The sequence below is a fragment of the Capra hircus genome, chromosome 25, assembly GCF_001704415.2.
Source record: "Capra hircus breed San Clemente chromosome 25, ASM170441v1, whole genome shotgun sequence".
Taxonomy (NCBI): domain Eukaryota; kingdom Metazoa; phylum Chordata; class Mammalia; order Artiodactyla; family Bovidae; genus Capra; species Capra hircus.
The window spans coordinates 11,913,369-11,928,278 of NC_030832.1; the positions used below are offsets into that span (position 1 = coordinate 11,913,369).

At 42.2% G+C, this 14,910-nt stretch overlaps 1 protein-coding gene across 1 annotated transcript in view; it reads left to right on the top strand.

The window, feature by feature from the left end:
- The window catches only part of SHISA9 (shisa family member 9), a 534,699-nt gene that overhangs the window by 417,439 nt on the left and 102,350 nt on the right, over positions 1-14,910 (top strand). The gene's annotated exons all lie outside the window — the stretch shown is intronic.

The following is a 14,910-nucleotide window of genomic DNA, read 5'->3' on the forward strand; positions in this document are numbered from 1 at the left end:
TACTGAGGAGTTACATTGCTTTGAGAACCACTCTCAAGAGTTTTTATGTGCATTTTTAGTCCTCAGAAAAAACTTACAAAACGAGTTCTACTATTAACCCCATTTTTCAAATGGAGAGTTAGAACATGAGTGAGGTTAAGCAACATGGCCAAGGCTGAAACACAGAACTGATGAATGGATGAACTGAGTTTAGAGATGGACTGCCATCCACTGAATGCGCAGGAGCAGAGGAATTGCCTCCTGTTTTCCAGGAGGGGTGCATGGCAGGAGTTCAAGATGGTTCTTAGAGAAAGCATGTGAAAGCAAGTCTGGACCTGTTCTGAGAGACAAGGTCAGGATATTCAAGGCAGCAGCTCCTCAGGTATCTCCCAGTGATCCCTATCACCAGGTATTTAGGCTCTCATTTAATCACATCTCTGGGATGGCCTGGTTTTTCTGTTCAGTCTCTAAATAATGTCCAACTCTTTTTGACCCCATGAACTGGGGGACTCCAGGCTTCCCTGTCCTTCACTATCTCCTGGAGTTTGCTCAAACTCGTGTCCATTGAGTCGGTGATGCCATCCAACCACCTCATCCTCTGTGATCCCCTTCTCCTCCTGCCTTCCATCTCTCCCAGCATCAGGGTCTTTTCAAACAAGTCAGCTGTTTTCTTCAGGTGGCCAAAATATTGCAACTTCAGCTTCAGCACCAGTCCTTCCAATGAATATTCAGGGTTGATTTCCTTTAAGATTGACTGGTTTGATCTCCTTGCAGTCCAAGGGACTCTCAAGAGTCTTCTCCAGCAGCACAATTTGAAAGCATCAATTCTTCAAGCTGACCTGGTTACTTGGCTTCTAATAAGTATGTGGCCAAAGTGATGGGCTGTCCTCCTGAGATTAGGTTACAAAGACTCTGGTTCCCCCTCACTTATCCTCTCTCACTCATTCTCTCTCTCCGATGGAATCCACCTGCTGTGTTGTAAGCTGCCCCAAGGGGCAGTCCAAGTGGCAGTCAGGACCTGTGGCTTCTAACAGCCGCATGACTGAACCTGGACATGGACTGTTCTCCAGTTGATCCTTGAGATGAAGACTACAGCTTTGTGAGGCACCTTGAGTTAAACGACTGAACAAAATCACACGAGATTCCTGACCCACAAAAATGGTAAAGCATAGTTCCATGCTATTAAGAAATAGATACATCATATACTTTGCAGTCAGACTGGCTTGAGTTTGACCCTGGTTCTACTTGCGCAAACTTGATCAAGGCAACTAACTACTCCACAGGTCAGTTTCATTGTCTGTAAAGAGAATCACAGCACCTATATATCAGACTTGTTATAAAGATTAAATAATCTGATGTATGCTCAGGACTTAGTCCACTGCCTGGCACATAGAATTACTTTATGAATGTCAATTACTGTGAATATTCTAAATGGAGGGGCCATGCGTTCCTGAGTGGACGGGCCTCTCGTGTCCTTTCCCTGCTGCTGTTTTCCCCTGGCTTCTGGCTGAGGCTATAAGGGTTCAGACATCCAGGGATGAGCTATCCCAGGGGCCTCCCAGTGCAGAAAGGGGGTTTGCTTTCTGTTCCAGGAAAAGCACAGGATAGCTGCCTGTTTTGTACTTGCTGTATAAAAAGTCTAAAACACACAGAACCTGACGCCAGTTATTATGCTGACTGTAGACATGATTGATTGGTTGTCTATTCCAAGCATTAACACTTATTCCCATAGATACCTGATTACAATGACTAATTAGACAAAAGTTCTTTTCAAAGCCTGCTTGAATTATAACTCTAGAGTAATAAACCCCTAAGTCTTTATTCAATTTGTACGTGATTTTTTTTCCCCTGCACTTTCTCTTATAGGAATCAATAAGTTGTTTAGACATATTTAATAGAGAGGAAAAGAACAAAATTAGGTTTTGCCCCTTTATGAAAGTGACTTTTAAATGTCTTACCTCTAAATAAAAAGACCATCCTTTTAATCCGCTCAATGAGTTGGAATTTTCAGGAAAATTTAGATGGGCTGTTTTCCATGATGGGCTTCCCTTGTGGCTCAGATGATAAGGAATCTTCCTGCAATGTAGGAGGCCAGGGTTCAATCCCTGGGTCAAGAAAATCCCCTGGAGAAGGGAATGGCAAGCTACTCCAGTGTTCTTGCCTGGAGAATCTCATGGACAGAGGAGCCTGGCGGGCTACAGTCCATGGGTCACAAAGAATCATACACAATTGAGTAACTAACACTTTCACTTCACTGTTTCCATGATTAGGTGAGGACGACTGATGGTCTTGCCAGCAACTAAAGTTGGATCGCCTTGTACATAAAACGAACTGGCTTTCACAGAGCTCCCTGTGCTTATTCTGGGTGCCGTACATCACAGACCCAGGCAGTTTGTTTTCTGTTCTTGCCTTGTGCTTCATCTCATGCTTGTGTTTGCTCTGCTCTTTCATGACATTCAAAGTGCATCTGGGATGCTAAAATCCTCTTAGAAAATAATTATTTTGAGGCATCACATGAATAATAGGACTGTGGGGGAAAAAGGAATGGAATGTTCTGGGACTTTTTGCCCCCCAAAGCAGCAGAGCGTATGAACTGCTCTATTATATTCATCAGAGTGGTCTTTGTTCCAGGATCATCCTCTTGGGGGAGAATCTTGTTCCGATGCTTATAAGCGAGGATGTGAGGGAAAGCATCAGATGTATTTCAGCTGTCATTGTTTGTGGAGGTGAAAGGGCAAGACAAGAGATATGCCCCCGCTGTCCTGACCTCGTCTTTCTCCATATCCTCTAACCAACAGGCTGAGTTAGACAAGTCTGTGGTCCTAGTGTGATTAGATTGACTAGTTTTCTGTGAGTATGGTTTCAGTGTGTCTGCCCTCTGATGCCCTCTTGCAACACCTACCATCTTACTTAGGTTTCTCTTACCTTGGGCTTGGGGTATCTCTTCACGGCTGCTCCAGCAAAGCACAGCTGCTGCTCCTTACCTTGGACTAGGGGTATCTCCTTACCGCCGCTGTTCCTGACCTTCAACGTGGGATAGCTCCTCTAGGCCTCCTGTGCCTGTGCAGCCACTGCTCCTCAGTTGCTCCTCCCAGCCACCAGCCCTGGCCTCAGGCGTGGGTGGCTCCTCCCAGCTGCCGCCCCTGGCCTCGGGCTCAGGGTGGCTCCTCAGGGTCACCGCCCCTGGCCTTGGGTGCGAGGTGGCTTCTCCTGGCTGCCTCTGACCTCAGATGCGGGGAAGCTCCTCCTAGCTCTGCCTGCGGGGCAACCCAAGACTGCGGGTCATGGTGGAGAGGTCTGACAGAACGTGGTCCACTGGAGAAGGGAACGGCAAGCCACTTCAGTATTCTTGCCTTGAGACCCCATGAACAGTATGAAAAGGCAAAATGATAGGATACCAAAAGAGGAACTCCCCAGGTCATTAGGTGCCCAATATGCTACTGGAGATCAGTGGAGAAATAACTCCAGAAAGAAGGAAAGGATGGAGCCAAAGCAAAAACAACACCTAGTTGTGAATGTGACTGGTGATAGAAGCAAGATCCGATGCTGTAAAGAGCAATATTGCATAGGAACCTGGAATGTCAGGTCCATGAATCAAGGCAAATTGGAAGTGGTCAAACAGATGGCAAGGGTGAACGTCGACATTCTAGGAATCAGCGAACTAAAATGGACTGGAATGGGTGAATTTAACTCAGATGACCATTATATCTACTCCTGTGGGCAGGAATCCCTCAGAAGAAATGGAGTAGCCATTATGGTCAACAAAAGAGTCCGAAATGCAGTACTTGGATGCAATCCCCAAAACGACAGAATGATGTCTGTTCATCTCCAAGGCAAACCATTCAATATCACAGTTATCCAAGTCTATGCCCCAGCCAGTAATGCTGAAGAAGCTGAAGTTGAATGGTTTTATGAAGACCTACAAGACCTTTTAGAACTAACACCCCAAAAAGATGTCCTTTTCATTATAGGGGACTGGAATGCAAAAGTAGGAAGTCAAGAAACACCTGGAGTAACAGGCAAATCTGGCCTTGGAATGTGGAATGAAGCAGGGCAAAGACTAATAGAGTCTTGCCAAGAAACTGTACTGGTCATAGCAAACACCCTCTTCCAACAACACAAGAGAAGACTCTACACATGGACATCACCAGATGGTCAAACTGAAAGCAGATTGATTATATTCTTTGCAGCCAAAGATGGAGAAGCTCTATACAGTCAACAAAAACAAGACCAGGAGCTCAGATCATGACTGTGGCTCAGATCATGAACTCCTTATCACCAAATTCAGACTCAAATTGAAGAAAGTAGGGAAAGCCGCTAGACCATTCAGGTATGACCTAAATCAAATCCCTTCTGATTATACAGTGGAAGTGAGAAATAGATTTAAGGGCCTAGATCTGATAGATAGAGTGCCTGATGAACTATGGAATGAGGTTCGTGACATTGTACAGGAGACAGGGATCAAGACCATCCCCATGGAAAAGAACTGCAAAAAAGCAAAATGGCTGACTGGGGAGGCCTTAGAAATAGCTGTGAAAAGAAGAGAGGTGAAAAGCCAAGGAGAAAAGGCAAGATATGACCATGTGAATGCAGAGTTGCAAAGAATAGCAAGAAGAGATAAGAGCCTTCCTCGGCAATCAATGCAAAGAAATAGAGGAAAACAACAGAATGGGAAAGACTAGAGATCTCTTCAAGAAAATTAGAGATACCAAGGGAACATTTCATGCAAAGATGGGCTCGATAAAGGACAGGAATGGTATGGACCTAACAAAGAAGAAGATATTAAGAAGAGGTGGCAAGAATACATAGAAGAACTGTACAAAAAAGATCTTTCCGACCCAGATAATCATGATGATGTGATCACTCATCCAGAGCCAGACATCTTGGAATGTGAAGTCAAGTGGGCCTTTGGAAGCATCACTGTGAACAGAGCTAGTGGAGGTGATGGAATTCCAGTTGAGCTGCTTCAAATCCTGAAAGATGATGCTGTGACAGTGCTGCACTCAATATGCCAGCAAATTTGGAAAACTCAGCAGTGGCCACAGGACTGGAAAAGGTCAGTTTTCATTCCAATTCCAAAGAAAGGCAATGCCAAAGAATGCTCAAACTACCGCACAATTGCACTCATCTCATGCTAGTAAAGTAATGCTCAAAATTCTCCAAGCCAGGCTTCAGCAATACGTGAACCGTGAAGTTCCAGATGTTCAAGCTGGTTTTCTAAAAGGCAGAGGAACCAGAGATCAAAATGTCAACATCTGCTGGATCATAGAAAAAGCAAGAGAGTTCCAGAAAAACATCTATTTCTGCTTTATTGACTATGCCAAAGCCTTTGACTGTGTGGATCACAATAAACTGTGGAAAATTCTTCAAGAGATGGGAATACCAGATCTCCGACCTGCCTCTTGAGAAATCTGTATTCAGGTCAGGAAGCAACAGTTAGAACTGGACATGGAACAACAGACTGGTTCCAAATAGCAAAAGGAGTACGTCAAGGCTGTATATTGTCACCCTGCTTATTTAACTTATATGCAGAGTATATCATGAAAAACGCTGGATTGGAAGAAACACAAGCTGGAATCAAGATTGCCGGGAGAAATATCAATAACCTCAGATAGGCAGATGACACCACCCTTATGGCAGAAAGTGAAGAGGAGCTAAAAAGCCTCTTGATGAAAGTGAAAGTGGAGAGCGAAAAAGTTGGCTTAAAGCTCAACATTCAGAAAACGAAGATCATGGCATCTGGCCCCATCACTTCATGGGAAATAGATGGGGAAACGGTAGAAACAGTGTCATTTTATTTTGGGGGGCTCCAAAATCAATGCAGATGGAGACTGCAGCCATGAAATTAAAAGACACTTACTCCTTGGAAGAAAAGTTATGACCAACCTAGATAGCATCTTCAAAAGCAGAGACATTACTTTGCCGACTAAGTTCCATCTAGTTAAGGTTATGATTTTTTCTGTGGTCATGTATGGATGTGAGAGTTGGACTGTGAAGAAGGCTGAGCGCCAAATAATTAATGCTTTTGAACTGTGGTGTTGGAGAGGACTCTTGAGAGTCCCTTGGACTGCAAGGAGATCCAACCAGTCCATTCTGAAGGAGACCAACGCTGGGATTTCTTTGGAAGGAATGATGATAAAGCTGAAGCTCCAGTACTTTGGCCACCTCATGTGAAGAGTTGACTCATTGGAAAAGACTCTGATGCTGGGAGGGATTGGGGGCAGGAGGAGAAGGGGACGACAGAGGATGAGATGGCTGGATGGCATCACTGACTCGATGGACGTGAGTCTGAGTGAACTCCGGGAGATGGTGATGGACAGGAAGGCCTGGCGTGCTGTGATTCATGGGGTCGCAAAGAGTTGGAGACGACTGAGCGACTTAACTGAACTGGCATGTTGAAGGGCCCAAGGTAACATTATTCAAATTAGACCATTCAGGCAGGAAAACGGGTAGAGATGATGTCAGCCACATAGTGTATCTTCAGCTTGGGTCTCAGGAAAACATTCTGGAAATCACAAAACTGCAGCTCTTTCAAATTCTCTCCTGCCAACCCTGTTCCATTTCCAGTATAAGCCCTAGCAGAGTCATACCTTGGACTTCCCAGGTTGTACTAGTGGTAAAGAACCTAGCTGCCAATGCAGGAGACATAAGAGACACGGGTTCGATCCCTGGGTCAGGTAAATTCCTTGGAGGAGGTTATGGCAATCCACTCCAGTATTCTTGCCTGGAGAATCCCATGGATGGAGGACACTGGTGGGTTACAGTCCATAGGGTCATGCAGAGTCAGACATGACTGAAGTGACTTAGTACACACATAGCCATACCTTTGGAGACAAGGCGTATGGGAAGAGATGGAGAAAACTTTAACATAAAAGAGGGTGTACAGTGATGATGATGGGGAAACAGTGGAAACAGTTGCTGACTTTAGATTTTTGGGCTCCAAAATCACTGCAGATGGGGACTGCAGCCATGAAATTAAAAGACGCTTACTCCTTGGAAGAAAAGTTATGACCAATCTAGATAGCATCTTCAAAAGCAGAGATGTTACTTTGCCAACAAAGGTCCATCTAGTCAAGGCTATGGTTTTTCCATTGGTTATGTATGGGTGTGAGAGTCGGACTGTGAAGAAAGCTGAGCACTGAAGAATTGATGCTTTTGAACTGTGGTGTTGGAGAAGACTCTTGAGAGTCTCTTGGACTGCAAGGAAATCCAACCAGTCCATTCTGAAGGAGACCAGTCCTGGATGTTCTTTGGAAGGAATGATGCTAAAACTGAAACTCCAGTACTTTGGCCCCCTCATGTGAAGAGTTGACTCATTGGAAAAGACTCTGATGCTGGGAGGAATTGGGGGCAGGAGGAGAAGGGGACGACAGAGGATGAGATGGCTGGATGGTATCACTGACTCGATGGACGTGAGTTTGAGTGAACTCCGGGAGATGGTGATGGACAGGGAGTCCTGGTGTGCTGCGATTCATGGGGTCGCAAAGAATCCGACACGACTGAGCGACTGAACTGAACTGAACAGTGATGATATTAGTGTTTTGCCATCCATTTAATCATTATGCCGTCTCAGATTCTTTACCGTCTGAGCCACCAGGGAAACTCAATCTTTATACACGGAATACTTACCATTTGCCAGGCACTGTTCCAGATGCTGAAACCTTTTTATTGAGAATGCTAAAATTCCAAATGGGTCATGATAATGCCCCTGGGACCTAGAGACCAAATCTTTAAAAAAAATGCAAGCTATTGTATTTTAAATATCAAATAAACTGCAAAGATATTTTTAAATCTTTTCTACCTAACCCATACTTAAGATAGTTTTAACTAAGTTCAAGAACTGTGATCAGGCTTAAAAAGCTTTGTTCTGTTTTTTACTATGAAATATTTAGGATGCAAAACAAGTGCAAAGAATATTTTAATTAGCTTCCAGGTCTTTACTACATGGTTTAAGAAATAAAACAACATAAATTTAACTGAGATCCTTTGAGACACTTCTTTAGTCTCATTTTGCCCTGTCGACACACAGAATTGCTATCTTGGTTTTTATGTTATCATTCCTAGAAGCGTGTTTGTTTAATAGAGGAATTCTAACTCATTAAGATAGGGATGAAAGAAAGAGTATTTTTGTGCGATTGTATGTCCATTTAAACCAGACTATTTTGAAGAATTCTTAAAAAAAAAAATTGAGAGATGGTTTGAATGTTGGATCTCAATTCTCCACTATGCTATAGTGAATGGCATTAATTTCACACTTGAACATTCACATTTTCTACTGAAGGATTATCTTCTAAGGGTGCTTTGGTTGTAAATGGTGGGGGAGCCTAGGTGGAATCCAAGACTGAGAATGTATGAAGGAACTGAATCAGGGTCTGGGAGATACTTTCACGCTCACGTCTCTGCTTCTCTCCATGTGTCTGTTTGATCTTTCCTGCTCAGCATGCAGACTTTCTCCAAAACAAGGGTATTCACAGGGCTCCTAGAAGCTGAAGCTCCAACACTTTGGCCACCTGATGTAAAGAGAATTGTCTCATTGTAAAATACCTCATGTTGGGAAAGATTGAAGGCAAAAGGAGAAGAGGGTGGCAGAGGAGAAGATGGTTAGATAGCATCACCAACTCAATGGACATGAATTTGAGCAAACTCTGGGAGATAATGAAGGACAGGGAAGCCTGACGTGTTGCAGTCCACGGGGTCACAAAGAGTCGGACATGACTTAGCAACTGAACAACAATGTATATATGTGTATGTGTGTGTGTGTATGTATCTATATAATGTATGTGTGTGTATATGTGTGTGTGTGTATGCATGCATGGTGGTGTTGGTTTAGTTGCTAAGTCGTGTCTGACTCTTTGCAACGCCATGGACTATAGCCTACCAGGCTCCTCTGTCCATGGGATTTCCCAGGCAATCCTGGAGGTGGGTTACCATTTTCTTCTCCAGGGGATCTTCTTGACCCAGGGATCAAACCTGCATCTCCTGCATAGCCAGGCAGATTCTTTACCACTGAGCCACCAGGGAAGCCCCATATACGTGTATATGTATGTATGTGTTAGTCACTCAATCGTGTCTGACTCTTTGGGACCCCATGGACTACAGCCCACCAGGCTTCTCTGTCCATGAGATTTTCTAGGCAAGGATACTGGAGTGGGTTGCTATTTCCTTCTCCAGGGTATATCTGTATATATATATATATATATATTCATATATACTATATTTTATATATTACAGATTATATCTTTTATTTAGCATGTTATATGTATATATATGTGTATTATGACACTCAGTTAAATTTGAATTTCAGATTTAAAAAGAAAGGGTTTTTTTTTTTTTTAGTGTGCTTTCTATCCAATATTTGGACATACTTACATAAACAAATTCAGTATTTTTTGTCAAAAATCTAAACTTCAGTGGGAATCCTCTATTTTATCTGGCCATTCTAAGTAGGTTCTGCAATACGTATTTTAAGCCCAACCCCATGAAGAGACGGGCTTTCCCTCTCTCTCAGTTCCTGGGACTGAAAGGACTCTCATTGGTCCAGCTCACTTGGACAGTGACTTGGAGGATTTTTTTTTTTTTAATCAGCTCTGGACTGAGTCATGTTGTTTAAGCAAGGCTTCTAGAAGACCATCTGGGGGGTGACGGGAGCAAATAAGGAAGGTGACTGTGAAGTAGGAAGATACAACATTTCCACTCCTAAAAAATCTATGTTTACAAGCTAGTGGAGATTGCTCTCTTTGGTCCCTTCTGCTTTCATTTCTCTAGGACAATGTGTTATAATGCGGTAGTTAGGAGCCCAGGCCCTGGAGTCTGCCTCCCAGCCATGATTTCTCCCTCCACCACTCACCAGTGCTATCATCCTGTGCAAGTTATTTGATGTCAGTTTCCTTATCAACAAAAATGAGGTTATGATAACAGTAACTATGTCATAGATTGTTGTGAAAATTAAGTGAGTGGATGATATATGAAGTCCTTAGTACCCTGCTTGAAAAATAGTAAAATTTTACAACTGTGTGTTATTTTTCTCCTGTAATAACAGTGGTTTTTCAGGAAGGATGTCTAGGAAGAGGGATAGGGAACTAGTTCCATTTACTAAAGCCATCGTAACCCAACCTTCAGCTTTATTCTTCCAAATCTTGAAGTCCAGAAGTCTATGAATATTTCTCTAAAGGCCCAGGTTGTAAATATTTTAGACTTCATTGGTTACTAAATTTTTGTTGCAGTGACTCAACCAAGCTGCTGTAGCAGCCACTGAATTTATAAACATATGGTCATGGTTGTGTTCCAATAAAACTTTATTTATGAAAGCAGGTGGTGGCCTAGATTTGGTGGGTAGACCATAATTTGCTGACCCCTGCTCTAGCCCTTCCAGCATCACAATCACCAACTTTTTCTTTTTTTTTTTTCAAATGAGCTTGTATTAATTGTTTCTCTTATCCCCAATCTCTATCATGGATTTCAGGGACATTTCAGTGGTGAATATTTAGAATAATTCCAGGAAAGTAGTTTTGTAATCTTTTTTTAAAAATAATTTTTATTGGTTTTTATTGGTATAGTTGCTTTACAATGTTGTGTCAGTCTCTTTCTACTGTACAGCAAAGTGAATCAGCTATACATATACATATATCCCTTCTTTTTTGGATCCTAAGTAAGGTCACCACAGAACATTGAGTAGAGTTTCCTGTGCTATACAGTAAGTTCTCATTAGTTATTTATTGAGAGTCTTAAAACTGTTCACATCTACACTTTATTCATTGCTGTGACAAATATTGATTAAGAATTCACAGTATGTCAGGTACCCTACTGGCTACTATTGGGTATCTCTTCTAAAGAAACCATCAGAGAAGGATATTCAGACAAACACAAAAATCAAAGCCTTTTATCACAGTGTAATTTATAATAGCGAATAATTAGGGGGGGAAAGCCTCTTTTAATCCTCCTTAAGCGATGGCACCCCACTCCAGTACTCTTGCCTGGAAAATCTTATGGACAGAGGAGCCTGGTAGGCTGCAGTCCATGGGGTCGCTAAGATTCGGACATGACTGAGTGACTTCTCTTTCACTTTTCACTTTCATACATTGGAGAAGGAAATGGCAACCCACTCCAGTGTTCTTGCCTGGAGAATCCCAGGGATGGGGAGCCTGGTGGGCTGCCATCTATGGGGTCGCAGAGTCAGACACGACTGAAGCAACTTAGCAGCAGCAGCAGCAAGCATTGATAGTTAGGGAAATTGAGAAACAAAAACATCCAATGGAATATTATGCAGTCATAACAGATATCCATTTTTCCTACTAGTGTGAATGTTGTTTATTTGTTTTCAAGTTTCAGAATCAACCTATAAAGAAATCATTAATGTCTTAATTATGGAGTGGGGAGAGAATATAAGTATTATCAAAACTGACAAATTAAAAGAAAAACTAGTCAGGATTTTCCCTGGCAGTCCAGTGGTTAAGACTCTACATTTCTCCTGCAGGGGTCACAGGTTCAATCTCTGGTGCAGAAACTAAGATCTCACATGCTGCATGGCGCAGTCAAAAATAAAATAAAATAAAAATTTTAAAAATAAAAACTAGAGTTAATAGAAGTTCAGAAGTGTAGGGAGGAAAACAAGACAAAGATCTTGAAAGTGAAGGTTAGGCAAGTTATCTACAATTATCATGGTGACCAAGCAGGAAATAAGAAAAATAATGGCATAATTATTATAATTATTGGAAGAAGAATAAGGAGAAAAGATATATCTAGAGTTGGTGGTAGAAATAAACTCAAATTCCCATCTATCACAGCAGGAAATCAACAGGTAATTATGAAGTAGAAAAATCTAGAAGTCACATATTAAGCTATATGGAGGTAACAGAAAAACTTTAAACACAGATGGTTGAAAGCAGTTCCCAAGGGGATCACAATAGATGCATGTATGTGCAGGGTAGGGTGTAGGCATAGTGCAGGAGACTATTGCACTTGATTATTGAAAAGGAAAATTGTTTACAAAGAGACTGTAATAACATGGGAAAATATTTATAATTTAAGTGGGAAGGCTGGTAACAAATTGCATACACAGTGCCTTCACAAGTATCTCAAAACGAAAAGGAAAACAAACAAAAAGCTATGCATAGGAAGAGTCCTAGAAGGAAACATGCCAAGTTATCTACAGCTCTCTGGGTGGTGGGAAACAGGGTCATTTTATTTTTGTCACAGCTTTCTTTGTTTCTGTATTTTCCCAATTTTCTATGGCAAACATGCACAGCTTTCATAATTCAAAAATAAACTATATATTAAAAGACTTCAGTGGAAGCCCTTCAGTGAAGTTTGCATTCTCTTTGTGTTGAAAGTGAAAGTGTTAGTCACCAGGCTACTCTGTCCATGGAATTCTCCAGGCAAGAATGCTGGATTGGGTAGCCATTCCCTTCTCCAGGGAATCTTCCTGACCTAGGGATCAAATCCAGGTCTCCTTCATTCCAGGGAGATTCTTTACCATCTGAGCCACCAGGGAAGCCCCTTGCATTGAGCAGTTGGCAAAATGGATGGTTCTTCTGGGAAGCCATGGAGGTTTGCCCTGGTTCTGCTAAAGAGCTCTGTCCTTTAGGCAGGTCTCCAGGCTCCCTTCTTCTGCTGCAAAAAGAGGGTTGGAACTAAATGATTGCCAAAGCTTATTTCTTATTCTGGCATCTTGGAATCAATTCCAGGGCAACTTATTGTGTGGGCTCAGTCATGTTCAACTCCTTGTGACCCTGTGGACTACAGTCCACTAGGAGCTTCTGGCCGTGGAATTTTCCAAGCAAGAATACTGGAGTAGGTTGCCATTTCCTACTCTAGGGGATCTCCCCAACCCACGGATTGAACTTGAGTCACGTGTGTCTCCTGCATTGGCAGGCAAATTCTTTACCAACTGCTCCGCTTGGGAAGCCCAGATAACTAAATAAGTACTGGGAATAACTCCTATTCTTTGATCATCACAGTCCATAAGCCTTGCTTGGTCCTCTTGAAATGATCTCAGCATTCTTATCAGATAAATAAAGCCTATTGTTGGAGCGATGGGGTAAATGGAGAGAGAATGGGTCTCAGAGTCCAGTAGACCTGGCTAGTCAGTAGTGGTGTGCCCTGCACGCCACTCTTGTACAACATGTGCATTGGTGACTGGTCCATAGTAATTGTAAGGACAAAGCCTCTCTGAACTTAGCTTCTCATCTTTAAGAGGAGGTAATAACAATTCTTATTTGCTAGGGTCATTGTGAGGATGAGCAAGATTGCATGGTCAAGGCTATAGCACAGTGTGTGGCATATGATCAGCGCTTGATAAATGAAAGCTGTCTTGACAGCGTTAAACTTTCTTGTGTTTACAAAACCTGGCATTAAGCTATATATTTGCATTCATTATCTTGTTGAATCTTACCACACTCTTGCCATTGGGGAGGCATTTCTGTTGGGTTTAGGACACAACATAAAGTTACGGTTATGAGCACATAACCCAGAGACTGCCAGCCTGCCATTGTCATTCACTGGGCAACTTCCAGAACCTCTTGAAACATCCTTTTTTTTTTTTTTTTAATCTGTTTTTACATCTGTTAAATGGGGATGTTAATAGAATGCCTACCTCAGAGATGGTTGTGAGGAGCAAATAAACAGTTGTGTGTTAACCACATGGAGCAGTGTCTAGTCCATAATATTATCAGCTATTATTATTCTTGTCTTATAGCTGAGGTCACTGAGGCTGAAAGCAGTTGGGTATTTTCCTATTTGGTCACATATTTAGACGTGAAGCTGTGATCCTGGACAGTGACATACCAGCACTTGTTTCTTAATCATCATGCTGTATTTTCCATCTCCCTAGTTAACTATTGAGTGAATACTGATAAAAATGCCCAGATGAGCTGTATGCTCCTGTAGAATTGCATATTTAAGTCAGAGGAAATAAAATCTGATAAGAAGTGTTGTGATCTGAACAATTACATCGATGACAACCAGAGAGTTGCAAATGCCTAATTTTGTGGCCAAGCTGAAGATGAGTAATGGCATTTAGAAAAGGCTTATCACTGGTCCTGCAAAGCTTGGATATGAAGCAATCACTTACTGTCAACTTCTGGTTGCTACCTAGAGTCTGGATGACTTGTCAGTGTGCCAGGAAGCAGAGGTGGAGGGGTCAGTGGTTTTGTATTGCAAATTATGGAACAAAAGAGAAATATGATTGCAAAACTTCCCTGAAAACACAGATAAACCTGTCCAAAGTGATTTATTGCAACCAGAGTTTCATCATTTCTTCCTGGCTAGGGGCTTCTGTTTGTGCATTCATGTCGACCTCTCTCCCCATAAAGGGAGCCCAAGTGTAACTGCTCCTTGACCTTCACTGGGTGTAAGTGTTCAAATACATCTTCAGGTAAAGCTCAAGCTCAAGAGGGATCTTTTTCAATCTCACAGTCACTGGGTGCTTATGATATGCCAGGAACTGCTGATATAAATAGGAATAATAATTGCTAATATTTTAAGCTGTAAATCCAGGCTGTATCACTGAATCTAAGATGACAGCAATAACTTACTTTTATTTCATGTACTGCTAAGGGAAAAAATACCCCATCTAGTAATCTGTATTGTATTATCCATTGTAGGCCACCTTCCAATTTTTAAAGATGATAAAATGTGGCAAATGTACACCATAGAAGTGATGAATACACTGTTAGCTCATTTGAACCTGTCTGTCAACTCTACAAAACAGATACCAATATACACCCCTTTCAAGAAGAGGAAACTGGTTCCAAAACGTTAAACAGCTTGTCAAAGTTACACAGCTAGTAAGAGAGAGGTAAGTAGGTAGGTTTAGTCACTCAGTCGTGTCCGACTCTTCTGACCCCATGGATTGTTGCCTGCCAGGCTCCTCTGTCCATGGGATTCCCAGGCAAGAATACTGTAGTGGGTTACCATTTCCTTCTCCAGGGGATC